Source organism: Pelophylax lessonae (assembly GCF_965119305.1).
Source record: "Pelophylax lessonae genome assembly, chromosome: 4".
NCBI classification, from domain to species: domain Eukaryota; kingdom Metazoa; phylum Chordata; class Amphibia; order Anura; family Ranidae; genus Pelophylax; species Pelophylax lessonae.
Window position 1 is genome coordinate 399,691,587 of NC_138771.1, and position 12,932 is coordinate 399,704,518.

At 44.1% G+C, this 12,932-nt stretch overlaps 1 protein-coding gene and 1 pseudogene across 3 annotated transcripts in view; one reads left to right on the forward strand and one right to left on the reverse strand.

Annotated features, from left to right (window-relative positions):
- TCF7 (transcription factor 7) overlaps positions 1–12,932 on the forward strand; it is a gene marked incomplete at its 5' end in the record, with an annotated part of 1,449,389 nt that overhangs the window by 437,248 nt on the left and 999,209 nt on the right. The gene's annotated exons all lie outside the window — the stretch shown is intronic.
- Positions 687–12,823, reverse strand: LOC309554602 (annotated as a pseudogene). The gene is made up of 2 exons: positions 12,805–12,823; positions 687–1,292 (listed from the first exon to the last, which is right to left on the reverse strand). The product of its transcript is annotated as an uncharacterized misc_RNA (transcript).

Genomic DNA, 12,932 nt, shown 5'->3' on the forward strand with positions numbered 1-12,932 from the left:
CTCCTTGTCTTCGACTGAAGGGGCAATCTTGTTGTCATCACAAGTAGTCTGGTACACTGAATCACCAAAGTCCTTTTGAGAAGTGAGCTTGCAGTTAATGCTTTGGAGTGCTTGATATGGAACTTCGTTCTTAAAATCAAGTCTTTCCTTCACATAATAGTGCGATGGACATTTCATCAATTGACAGGTAACATTAGTTTTGTAGGAAGCTACATCCAAGAGCTTGTGAGATTGGTCTAAGCAGACTTCTCCTATTATCACCCATCCAAGATCGAGTTTCTGGGCCTGAGGAGCATCATCTGGACCGTTACATAACTCTCTTATTTTATGAACTCTAGGAATGTCTCTCCCTAGTAGAATCAAAATCTTAACATCCTTGTTAAGTGGTGGAATGTAGTTAGCAATGTGACTCAAATGAGGGTGATGACGTGCAACCTCTGGTGTGGGGATTTCTTCTCTGTTGTTCGGTAGCTGATCACATTCGATTAGAGTTGGAAGAGGAAACTCTGTGTCCTCATATTCTGATGCAACTACGAAGCCATGGGCTCTTCTTCCAGAAGTATTGACCTTTCCTGCACATGTCTGCAAGGTATAAGACCAGGTCTCTCCTTGAATGTTGAATAGGTCAAAGAATTCTGTACTGGCCAATGAGCGATTGCTCTGATCATCGAGTATGGCATACATTTTTATGGATTTTTGTGGACATCCTTCAGGAAAAACTCTTACAAGACATATCTTGCTACAAGACTTGCTATGAAGCCCTTCTCCACATATCTCTGTACACCTTGTGGTTACGGGGTTGGCATATTGCTCGGTTCTCTCCCCGCCATCATCTGATGTAGTCTTGGGGTTGCTGCCGGGTGAAGGTTTCCTTTTGAACAGGTCTGAATGAAGAGCGTCCACATGTTTGGCACTGTTGCAGAGAGAACATCTGATGACGATCTTACAGTCTCTAGCTAAATGATCGGAGGATGCACAACACTTATAACAGATATTATGCTCTTTGAGAAATGACTTGCGTTCTTCAATAGGCTTGTCCTTAAATGCACGACATTTGGAGAGAGAGTGTGGCGCATTATGAATAGGACACTGTTGATTAAGATTGCTAGCTTTAATGTCTGTAGCTAAGACGTTGGATGCTATTGCAGTCTTCCTCACGGCAATAGGATGCCTTAAATCCTTGAATTTACTGTTGGTGGCAATACCCCTTGAAGTACTTAAAGGAATGGTGGTTGTATCTGGATAGAAGAAGCTTGGGTCATTCTTGGATCTTGCAACCTTCCGCACGAACTCTGAAAAATAAGAAAAGGGAGGGAAGGAAACACAATGCTCATACTTATACTTTGATCCTACACTAGTCCACTTTCCCTGAAGATGACTAGGCAACTTTGCTACAATAGGATTTACGCCCTGAGCAGTGTCTAAATAGCTAAGACCTGGTAAACTAGGATCTAACTTAGCAATTTCAAGTTCATGAAGGAGGTCACCTAACTCTCTAAGCTTATGATTGTCCTTAACAGAGATTTTAGGAAAGTCGTTTAGTCTCTGGAATAAGGCAGATTCAATGACTTCGGGGCTCCCATAGTCTTGTTCTAGACGTTCCCAGGCAGCATCAAGGCCTGCTTTAAAGTTATAAATGTAGACAGATTTAAGTCTCTTGACTTGTCCTGAAGATTGACGCCCCAACCACTTTATTAGTAAGTCAAGTTCTGCTTGAGGTTCAATGTCCAAGTTCTTGGTTACCGCCTTAAATGTAGATCTCCAACTCCTGTAGTTTTCTGGGCGGTCATCAAATCCAGACAGTCCAGTTGTAATCAACTCTCGTCGAATCATATACTTGCTGAACTCTGCAATGTCAGTGCTTTCAGTTTTTATAGCCACAGGGTCTACTGATGGTGCGCCGTCTTGGACCATGGTTGGTATCTGATGTTGGCTGGTAGGTAGAGAGAAAGGTGTTGCAGATGGGTTTAATTTAGGTAAGGGTCTGTCGACTGAAGGTCTCTGAGCATTTGAAGTCAAAGAGAGCTGTATCAAAGGGGGTATAGAGTTCATTCTGTAGTCTTCTGCTGTGCCCTTGTAATCTCTATGCACATAGGGTTGTGGTGGCACATGAGCTGCGTAGGTTGATTCACTTGATTTTGTGACGTGCGGTAGTTGTGGAGGGTCTCTGTTAGTAGGTGCGTCTAGTTGACCAGCTTGCTTTGGCGACACATTGCCTTCTGATCCACTTGCTGGATGATTATGAGAAGAATCTCCAACTGTAGGTGGGACTGTATTGTCGTGGTTCTGAGTTAGGACAAACTGTAGGGTCCTTTCAACAGGGTCTTGACAAGCAGCTAAGCTGGTACAAGCTGCTCCTTCTTCTTCCAATAGGGCTTGTTCCAAGACAGATAACTCTGCTAACGCTACTTCCTTTTCTCTATTCTTCTGAAGAATTTCTAGCTGAGCCTCTGTTTCTGCTTGTATTCTTGCTTCCTTGCATTTAGCTTCTGCCTTGAAGGCTGCTTCTTTTTCAGAGCAGGCGGCTTTAACCTGGGCTACTGCAACCTTTTGGCGAGCTTTGAATATTTGGTCGCTCAGTATTGACCTTATAGAGCAGGACCGCAATGACTTAGAAGAAGATTTATGATATGAGCGGGCAGACCTAGAAGATTTTCCTGAGTGTCTGGAAGAAGCAGAGTTACAGGATGTAGTCTCATGTTTCTGTGCCAATCTCCCTTCTATCTGTGCCTTTGCTTCAAGATATGTGCCATGCCTCTGCTGGTCAGTAGAAGTAAAGTCCTTTAATTCCAATGCAGCTTCCTCTATGTTGGAATGTGACAATAGAGAATAGTACTTCTCAGAAAGTCTTTTATAATTCTCAAATGCCTTCTTAACCCTTGAGAGAGCAGTGTTCAATTGCTCAGAATTGTTGCTAGTTTCATTAGTGGCTGTTATACAACTTAAAGTCTTTTCCCATAATGCAGTCAAGTTACTAGATGTTTCTTCCTTACTTGCTTCATAAACCTCCCTTGCCTTCAAGGATGGATGAGGGGCTCTGACAGGACGAGCAGAATGAAGTAAGGAGTCTGCTTTATCTTGACTAAATGCAGGTAATTCTGTGAGATCTCTGTCAAACATAATAAGTACTGTATTTCTGGTGTCTTGTTAGAAATCTGCCAGAGCTCAGCTCTGTAAGTAGTGACTTCTGTTAGTAAGCAGGCTAAGCTGAGGTATTTGTTGTTACAATAGCTAGCTAGGGCTGGAACTAGTTCAAACTGGATCACCTCAGAAGGCTGTAACAGTAATGAAGCAGTAATAGGTGGCTGGTTTCATATGCAGAGTAATGCTTCTGGTGACTCACAAAGTGTGGTACTCACAGTTCTGAAGCTGCAGGCTGCAGAGATACCTGTGATGGATTCTTCATGGAAATGTATTCTCTGAAGCTGTGTATTCCTTTAAATTTACTTCAAGTACTTCTTGGACATTTACTGCTGAAGCTGCAGAGATAACTGTGTGATGGATAATTGTAAATTTACTATTCTGTCTCAGCATCGATTGTACCTGTGACCCTCTTGTAGACCTCCAGTCTGTAAGTGTGTGCAGCAGGTTGAATGATGGCTTCAACAGATAGTTTACTCAATGAATAAAGACTCCAGAGGTGTTCTCCAATGCTTCTTTATGCTTCAAGTTAGCAAAGACATAAACATAGAGGCTTTTCCATAGGTAAATTTACAATGAAGTTACACAGCTTCCACACTCTGCAGTCTCCTCATAACAACTAAACAAAATGGCAGATACAGCAGGAAAATGGAGATGGGAGAAACCATCTAGCCAGAACAGCAGGGGTGCTAGGAAGATACCAATATCATAGCATAACATAACATGTAAAAACAACTGCTAGACAGTTAAAGCTGCGTGGCAGCACATTTGGTGTGTCTCCCAGGTGGCTTGTGGCAAACTTTAAACAACACTTTTTATTGATATCTTTAAGAAATGGCTTTCTTCTTGCCACTCTTCCATAAAGGCCAGATTTGTGCAGTATACGACTGATTGTTGTCCTATGGATAGAGTCTCCCACCTCAGCTGTAGATCTCTGCAGTTCATCCAGAGTGATCATGGGCCTCTTGGCTGCATCTCTGATCAGTCTTCTCCTTTGTATGAGCTGAAAGTTTAGAGGGACGGCCAGGTCTTTGTAGATTTGCAGTGGTCTGATACTCCTTCCATTTCAATATTATCGCTTGCACAGTGCTCCTTGGGATGTTTAAAGCTTGGGAAATCTTTTTGTATCCAAATCCGGCTTTAAACTTCTCCACAACAGTATCTTGGACCTGCCTGGTGTGTTCCTTGTTCTTCATGATGCTCTCTGCGCTTTAAACGGACCTCTGAGACTATCGCAGTGCAGGTGCATTTATATGGAGACTTGATTACACACAGGTGGATTCTATTTATCATTAGTCATTTAGGTCAACATTGGATCATTCAGAGATCCTCACTGAACGTCTGGAGAGAGTTTGCTGCACTGAAAGTAAAGGGGCTGAATAATTTTGCACGCCCAATTTTTCAGTTTTTTATTTGTTAACAAAGTTTGAAATATCCAATAAGTTTCGTTCCACTTCATGATTGGGTCCCACTTGTTGTTGATTCTTCACAAAAAATTACAGTTTTAAATCTATGTTTGAAGCCTGAAATGTGGCAAAAGTTCGCAAAGTTCAAGGGGGCCGAATACTTTCGCAAGGCACTTTACAACCTGTATTCTGTTTTCCAGTGGCTTTCTCTTGCACCCTTTATTTTTTCACATTAATATTTTATGAATCTGAGGACAACAAATGTGAACACACTAAGCTAACATAGAGGCATATAATGCAGCAAAACTTTATTTTTTTTAAACAGTGGTCTCCCTGATCATGCGACACAATATGCAAACATAGACTTCCTCTCAAGATGCTAACTATCCCTGGCACTCACCTGCAGGTCTCTATTTAGCTTCCCCTTCCTGTATGACATATTCTAGTGCCTGTGTAGGGCGCTCTCTATATCGGTCATGATCTCCCTGACAAGGCAAACAATGTATACTTTACCTTGTCATTGGAATGTGCACTTAAAACAGGCCATAGATGAGTAAAAAATGGAACGGAAATTGTTGTCGATCATCAGGTTCTTGGGTTTTCACAAGCTGCGACACATAATTTTCAGGCGGCAATCGAAAGTGCCTGATCCAACATGCTGGGTATTTAAAAAAAAAAAAGTGAAACAAATGATGGTACAATCGTATGCACCAATTTAATTTTTAGATTGACAAAATGTTCAGTTTTCGACCAGTGTTAATTTCGTCGACTAAATGAACACAATTTTAGTCTACTAAAATACGACTAAAACTAAAACAATTCAGATGACTAAAATATGACTAAAACTAAAATGGCATTTTAGTCATAAGTCTGTAACTAAAACTAAATAAAAAATTGACATCATCAAAATTAACACTCCTCTGCTGGCCATTTCTATATCGGCAACACAATTCCATCCAGAGCATGTAATAATAGCACATTAAAGTTTAAACATGTATTGCACCACCGCATACGCATAAGTAAGGAGCATCTACTAAGCTGCTGAAAATTAAACAATTAAGAAAAAGGCTTTTCTTATATTTTTCCCTAATATTTAATGTTGGTAATCTATTCAGGTAATATGTGCAATGACATTACAGCCAATGGAGTTTACAGCAGTGTTAATTTCGTCAACAAAAACGTTTTCGTCACCGCCATTTTTTAACTGATGAAAACGAGACGCAAAGTATAGCACATTTTCGTCAAATGACGACAACTATTACGAAAATCAAATCCGTTTTTCATTAACGAACGAAAACTAAACGAGAATGTGAGGCAGGGACGTTTACCCAACTTCCGGTTTTCACAGAGCTCTGCCTGTGTGGCGTCTGGCGTGGCGTGCCCCGTGACGTCTGACGTGAGGAGTGGACTACTACAAGAGAGTTGACTCGAGACCAGTCACCTGACCTCACCAGAGCACTGCAGCTGCAGCACTACAGCCAGACGCGCCGGGCCCGACTCATCACACAACACTGGCACCCGGCCACCACCACATCCAGAGCAGAGCACCCACTGTGAGTTAACAGCCAGGCCAGCTATTACTTCCTCCCTGAGTCCCCTCAGACCACTCACCAGTCACCACTGGCATCCGATTCCGCCATCCATCCAGGACTGTGTGCGTGCATATAGGCCGCTGAGGCCCGCCTGGCCCATCCTGTTCAACAACTTCAGTTCAGAGTCAGACCAGAGACCACCCTTAAACCTGAGACCCCCATCCAGCACTCTGAGCAGCACTGTGTGCACTCACTGCACTGACTGCAGGCAGCAGCATTACAGGCCTCCTCTCTGACCTGACCATGACCATTTAGATGACTAAAATGTACAGGACGTTTTAGTCGATTAAAATGTACTGGACGTTTTAGTCGATTAAAATGTACTGGACGTTTAGTTGGCCTGGATACAGAATGCATTATTTGTTTACATATCAGGAAATGCAGTGAAACACACAGCTCGTTACACCATCCAGACTAGGGATGCACTGAAATTTCAGCCACCAAAATTATCGGCCGAAAATGAGCCTATCCCATTTCGGCCGATAATGGGTTAAAAATGCCGAAATTAATGGCCGCCGTGAGAAAGGAGGAGGGCGCAGCGCAGGTTTGAAAAGTCCCGCCTCTGGCCGGCCACCCGCCTCTCAATGATGTCCCTACTACTACGATCTGTGTATGAATGAAGTGACATAACGCAGAGACAATGGGCGGAGCAGGGCGGAGTAATGGCCGGCTGGAGAGGCAGAGCTGGAAGGGCTGTATTGCTGGGCGGAGTTCCGATCGGAGCCGAAACCAAGGGGAAACTTGTTTCTTGGGGGAAACCGATATCGGCACAACAGGGCGGGAGGGCAGGCGAGTGGCCGCTAATAGCTGTAACTATGTGAGCCTTCACTTCACTTCCCTGTCAGCGGGACTGTGTGTATGAATGAACTGAACTGACCTGACACCGGGCGGGAGGGCGGGCGAGCGGCCGCTAATAGCTATAACTACTGTATGTGAGCCTTCACTTCCCTGTCATGCGGGTATCTCCTCTGACAGGGAAGTGAAGCGCTTACATAGTTACAGCTATTAGCAGCTGCTCGCCCGCCCTCCCACCCGGTGTGTCAGTTCATTCATGCACAGATCGTAGTAGTAGTGACATCACCGGGAGGCGGGCCACCGGCCAGAGGCGCGTCTTTTGAATGAAGGACACCGGAGGAGCACTCAGCAGAGTGAGAGTAAGGAGATTGAATCATTGGGATGGGGAGGGACGCTGAGGCAGAGGGGGGGAGGGTGTACTGCCGAGGGGGACGCTAGGCAGTGGGGGGGTGGGGGGAAGCTAAAGGCAGCTTACCAATGGTATTAGTATTATGCAGCATGAGGGGGTTAATGTATTGTCACTGATGCATTAGTGACCGACCAGTGGCAGTTAATTAACCCCTTTGTGCTGCATTAGTGCAACCAGTATCAGTGCAACCAGTGTTAATTAACACTGATACTGGTTGCACTAATGCAGCACAAAGTGGTTAATTAACTGCCACTGGTCGGTCACTAATAGATGAGTGACCAGCAGTGGCAATACATTAACCCCCTCATGCTGCATAATACTAATACCATTGGTAATTAAATTAACCTCTTGCCAACCCATCACAGTACATATACTGTGACAGGGTGGCAGCGACAGGTGTACGTCGCTGCCTGTTTTTGGTGTATGCCCCTCTTCTATCTATTTTAAAATTTTTTGGGGGAAAAAGTCATTTTCGGTTTTGGTTTTCGGCCAAGGGCATCCTGCATTTTCGGTTTCCCTTTCGGCCCAGAATTTTCATTTTGGTGCATCCCTAATCCAGACATGTCAGTATACACAGTGCAGCACACACACAGCTCAGTACACTGTCCATACATGTCAGTAAGTGCCTGAGAACCTGTGAATGTGTAAGAAGCAATCATTTATGGGACATGGAGCCCTGGGCAGGAAGTGAGAGGTTCTAAAGGCAGAAGTTTTTTTTTACCTTGCTATAGGGGCACTCTATACTATATTTTGCAACTTGCTATTGGGGCAGGAGGAGCCAGAAGCGTCAGTGGGGGGACCCCAAAAGAGGAGAATCAGGGCTGCTTTGTTCAAAACCATTGCATAGAGCGGGTAACCATAAAATGTTGTTTACAAGTTAAAATCTGTTTTATTTTGCTAGAAAAGGACTTAAAACCCCTAAACATATATATATATATATATATATATATATATATATATATATATATATATATATGTATATATATATATAATGTATGTATGTGTATATATACAGTGGGTACGGAAAGTATTCAGACCCCCTTAAATTTTTCACTCTTTGTTATATTGCAGCCATTTGCTAAAATCATTTAGGTTCATTCTTCTTCCTCATGAATGTACACATAGCACCCCATACTGACAGAAAAACACAGAATTGTTGACATTGTTGCAGATTTATTAAAAAAGAAAAACTGAAATATCACATGGTCCTAAGTATTCAGACCCTTTGCTGTGACACTCATATATTTAACTCAGGTGCTTTCCATTTCTTCTGATCATCCTTGAGATGGTTCTACACCTTCATTTGAGTCCAGCTGTGTTTGATTATACTGATTGGACTTGATTAGGAAAGCCACACACCTGTCTATATAAGACCTTCCAGATCACTAAGCATGTCAGAGCAAATGAGAATCATGAGGTCAAAGGAACTGCCTGAAGAGCTCAGAGACAGAATTGTGGCAAGGCACAGATCTGGCCAAGGTTACAAAAAGATTTCTGCTGCACTTAAGGTTCCTAAGAGCACAGTGGCCTCCATAATCCTCAAATGGAAGACGTTTGGGACGACCAGAACCCTTCCTAGAGCTGGCCGTCCGGCCAAACTGAGCTATCGGGGGAGAAGAGCCTTGGTGAGAGAGGTAAAGAAGAACCCAAAGATCACTGTGGCTGAGCTCCAGAGATGCAGTCAGGAGATGGGAGAAAGTTGTTGAAAGTCAACCATCACTGCAGCCCTCCACCAGTCGGGGCTTTATGGCAGAGTGGCCCAACGGAAGCCTCTCCTCAGTGTAAGACACATGAAAGCCCGCATGGAGTTTGCTAAAAAACACCTGAAGGACTCCAAGATGGTGAGAAATAAGATTCTCTGGTCTGATGAGACCAAAATAAAACTTTTTGGCCTTAATTCTAAGCGGTATGTGTGGAGAAAACCAGGCACTGCTCATCACCTGTCCAATACAGTCCCAACAGTGAAGCATGGTGGTGGCAGCATCATGCTGTGGGGGTGTTTTTCAGCTGCAGGGACAGGACGACTGGTTGCAATCGAGGGAAAGATGAATGCGGCCAAGTACAGGGATATCCTGGACAAAAACCTTCTCCAGAGTGCTCTGGACCTCAGACTGGGCCGAAGGTTTACCTTCCAACAAGACAATGACCCTAAGCACACAGCTAAAATAACGAAGGAGTGGCTTCATAACAACTCCGTGACTGTTCTTGAATGGCCCAGCCAGAGCCCTGGCTTAAACCCAATTGAGCATCTCTGGAGAGACCTAAAAATGGCTGTCCACCAACGTTTACCATCCATCCTGACAGAACTGGAGAGGATCTGCAAGGAGGAATGGCAGAGGATCCCCAAATCCAGGTGTGAAAGACTTGTTGCATCTTTGCCAAAAAGACTCCTGGCTGTATTAGATCAAAAGGGGGCTTCTACTAAATAGTGAGCAAAGGGTCTGAATACTTAGGACCATGTGATATTTCAGTTTTTCTTTTTTAATAAATCTGCAACAATGTCAACAATTCTGTGTTTTTCTGTCAGTATGGGGTGCTATGTGTACATTCATGAGGAAGAAGAATGAACTTAAATGATTTTAGCAAATGGCTGCAATATAACAAAGAGTGAAAAATTTAAGGGGGTCTGAATACTTTCCGTACCCACTGTGTGTATATATATATATATATATATATAAGAACAAGTCCACAAGGATTGCTGCACAAATATTCTTTCTTTATTAGATATTAGATAATCATCCAAAAGTACATACCAGTACAATATCAGAGAGAGTATTATCGAAATACTCGGATATTGTACTGGTATGTACTTTTGGATGATTTTCTAATAAAGAAAGAATATTTGTGCAGCAATCCCTGTGGACTTGTTCTCTTATTTGTGGTCGGTTAATTAATGATGATTAGAAACTGCGAGTATGGATAAAGTCGGTGTGGTGTGCCGGAACCGACGTAGGGGGTAGGCCTGTAAATAAAAGAGGGCAAAAATGGAAGCAGTAAACACACTTATTCATGACACAACTTATGATACAAGATTCTTGAAGGCTAACCTTACCTCTTTCCCCGGTGTGGGGTGTATGCGTGGAAAATAGCTGATTCCCACCGCCCTAGTTCTTAACCACTTGCCGACCGCCGCACGACTATCTACGTCGGCGGTCAGCCCCTCACAGGCAAAGTGACGTAGGGCTACGTCACTAGCTTGTGAGGGTCTAGGGAGCGAGCGCACGCCGCCGGAGGCGCGCTCCCGCGTGGTCACGGACCCCCCCGCGCGTGTGACCGGCGGACCCGATGTCCGCCGGTCACTCTGCGATCGGCGGGGGAGAGGGAGAAAGTCAGGCGGCTTGTGTAAACAAGCTGCCTGTTATTCTCCCCTGTGTATGAAGGATGATCATACGGTTCTACTATGTAGAACCGTTGATCACTCCTCATACATCTGAAGCCACAGCCAATCACAGTAGAAAGCACGCCCTTAGGGACACACATAGCCCCTCCCTTTGAAAAAAGTTAACCCCTTCACTGCCAGTGTATTTTTACAGTAACAGTGCATATGTATAGCACTGATTACTGTAGAAATGTCACTGGTAACCCCAAAAGTGTCAAAAATTTCGGTCAAGGGTCCGATCTGTCCGCCGCAATGTCGCAGTACCGCAAAAAAAATCGCAGATCGCCGCCATTACGCGTTAAAAAAAACAACAAAAATGACATAAATCTTTCCCTTTGTTAGTAAACGCGATAACTTTTGCGCAAACCAATAAAAATACGCTTTTTGCGATTTTTTTTTTTTTACCAAACATAGGTAGCATAAAACAAATTGGCCGAAAATGTTAAAAAATTTTGATTTTTACATTTTTTTTTTGGGGAATTTCATATAAAAATATGTGAAAAATATTGCTATTTTTGCAAAATTGATGCTCTTTTTTTGTTTATAGCGCGTGATCAAAAAATCGTACAGGTGATCAAATACAATCAAAAGAAAGCTCTGTTTGTGGGAAAAAAAGGACGTCAAATTCGTTTAGGTACATTGTGGCACGACCGCGCAATTGTCCGTTAAAGTCACGCAGTGCCGAATCGCAAAATACCCCCTGGTCGTTTAGCAGCCAAATCCTCCGGGGCTTAAGTGGTTAATTATGTGCCCTGGCATATTGGCACTAGAAGCAGCTGAAGCCGCTCCTGTTCTGAATGAATGTGCGGAATGCAATGAGGGGTCCCAGCCTAATTCAATGCACAATGAGCGAAAGTAAAATATAAATTAAGCAGTGGTTAGGGGACTACCTGACAGGGAGAATAGCGGAGAGCGGCTGGGAGTGTCCTGAGCTGGTAGATGTTCCGGATTCCAATTGGGCACCAGTTATCCTCGGTCGGGTAGAAGGGGATGCCAACAGATGGTATATCTGCCCGGCCTTTGAACGTCGGAGTGAAAGGAAAGTGGTCCTCTCTCTACATAAAACCTCTTTGAGGAGGCATGATTGCCTATCTGATTGGGTTGCAAAGGTGAATTTTCCGGGACTAAGGAACCCATAGAGGCTAAATAAATGGAGGTTGATGACTAGGTTTGTTATGAGGTTCGAATGGTGATGTGTCCAGTACGCAAGAAAGGTCCAGAATTTCCCATCTATGGGCAAATGTTGTAGTCTCGTGATGATCTACCTTGCAAAACCTTCAATACATCCTTCACCGGGCAAGCCCTGAGGAAAGGAGAAAGGCTTGGAGCAGATGACAAGGCGTGGATTGTATGCCAGACAAAGTAAAGTTGAACGTGTTATATGAAGTCTGAGCTGAAAGGTGGCAAAAAACAGCGAATGCGACCATGGTCTAACTGAACGACCGTGTAAGACGAATTCTACTGAGAACCTTGGTAGATGGTCATGGCTCTGTCGTAAGCCCTCCTAGTGTTCGCAGACAAGGCTACCCGAGACAATTGACACTGAGACAAATCCGGGCTAGCCCAGGATCAACTTGACGAACTTGGGGAACTTGTGATATGTTCGCAGAAGAGGAAGAACTGAAAGGTGGCCGCCAACCAGGTCAGCCAGCGAACTAGCCTCATGATCAAAGAAGATGAACGGCCCTAACTGATTACGTCGCAGGCTGCCTAGTTGACACTGTAACACTTCACAGCCATACCTGTCCAGGATTTTCCCCATGCGAAAGCCGCTGTCACTATTAGGTAAATTCCTAATAAGACCGAAGTCTCGCGAGAGGCAGGTAAGCCAAGATACTCTTCCGGCCAACAAACACCTAACCAAGAGTTTATATGTTGCTGCAAACCCGGTACCGGCGGCTGCGTCCGTCCAGACACTGGGGATTGGGCGGATCACGGTGGGATGAACATGGAGACCCCATACCATTGTACCAGGAATTCCATCCACGTGGCCAGGTCCTCCCTAGCTGGGGAATCTGAGTGACCAAAGTTCATCTGAAAGGCCCGGTAATAAGCCCAACGGCCTAGAAATAAATGACCTACCTTGGGGAATAATGCGCATTGCGAAGTTCAAGAACCTACCAGAATGTAGATCCTTACGAGTAAAAGTTCTAACTGTAGGAACTTGACTATGTCCTTTACGAAAACGCCCGAACTTGACCACGGGGAGA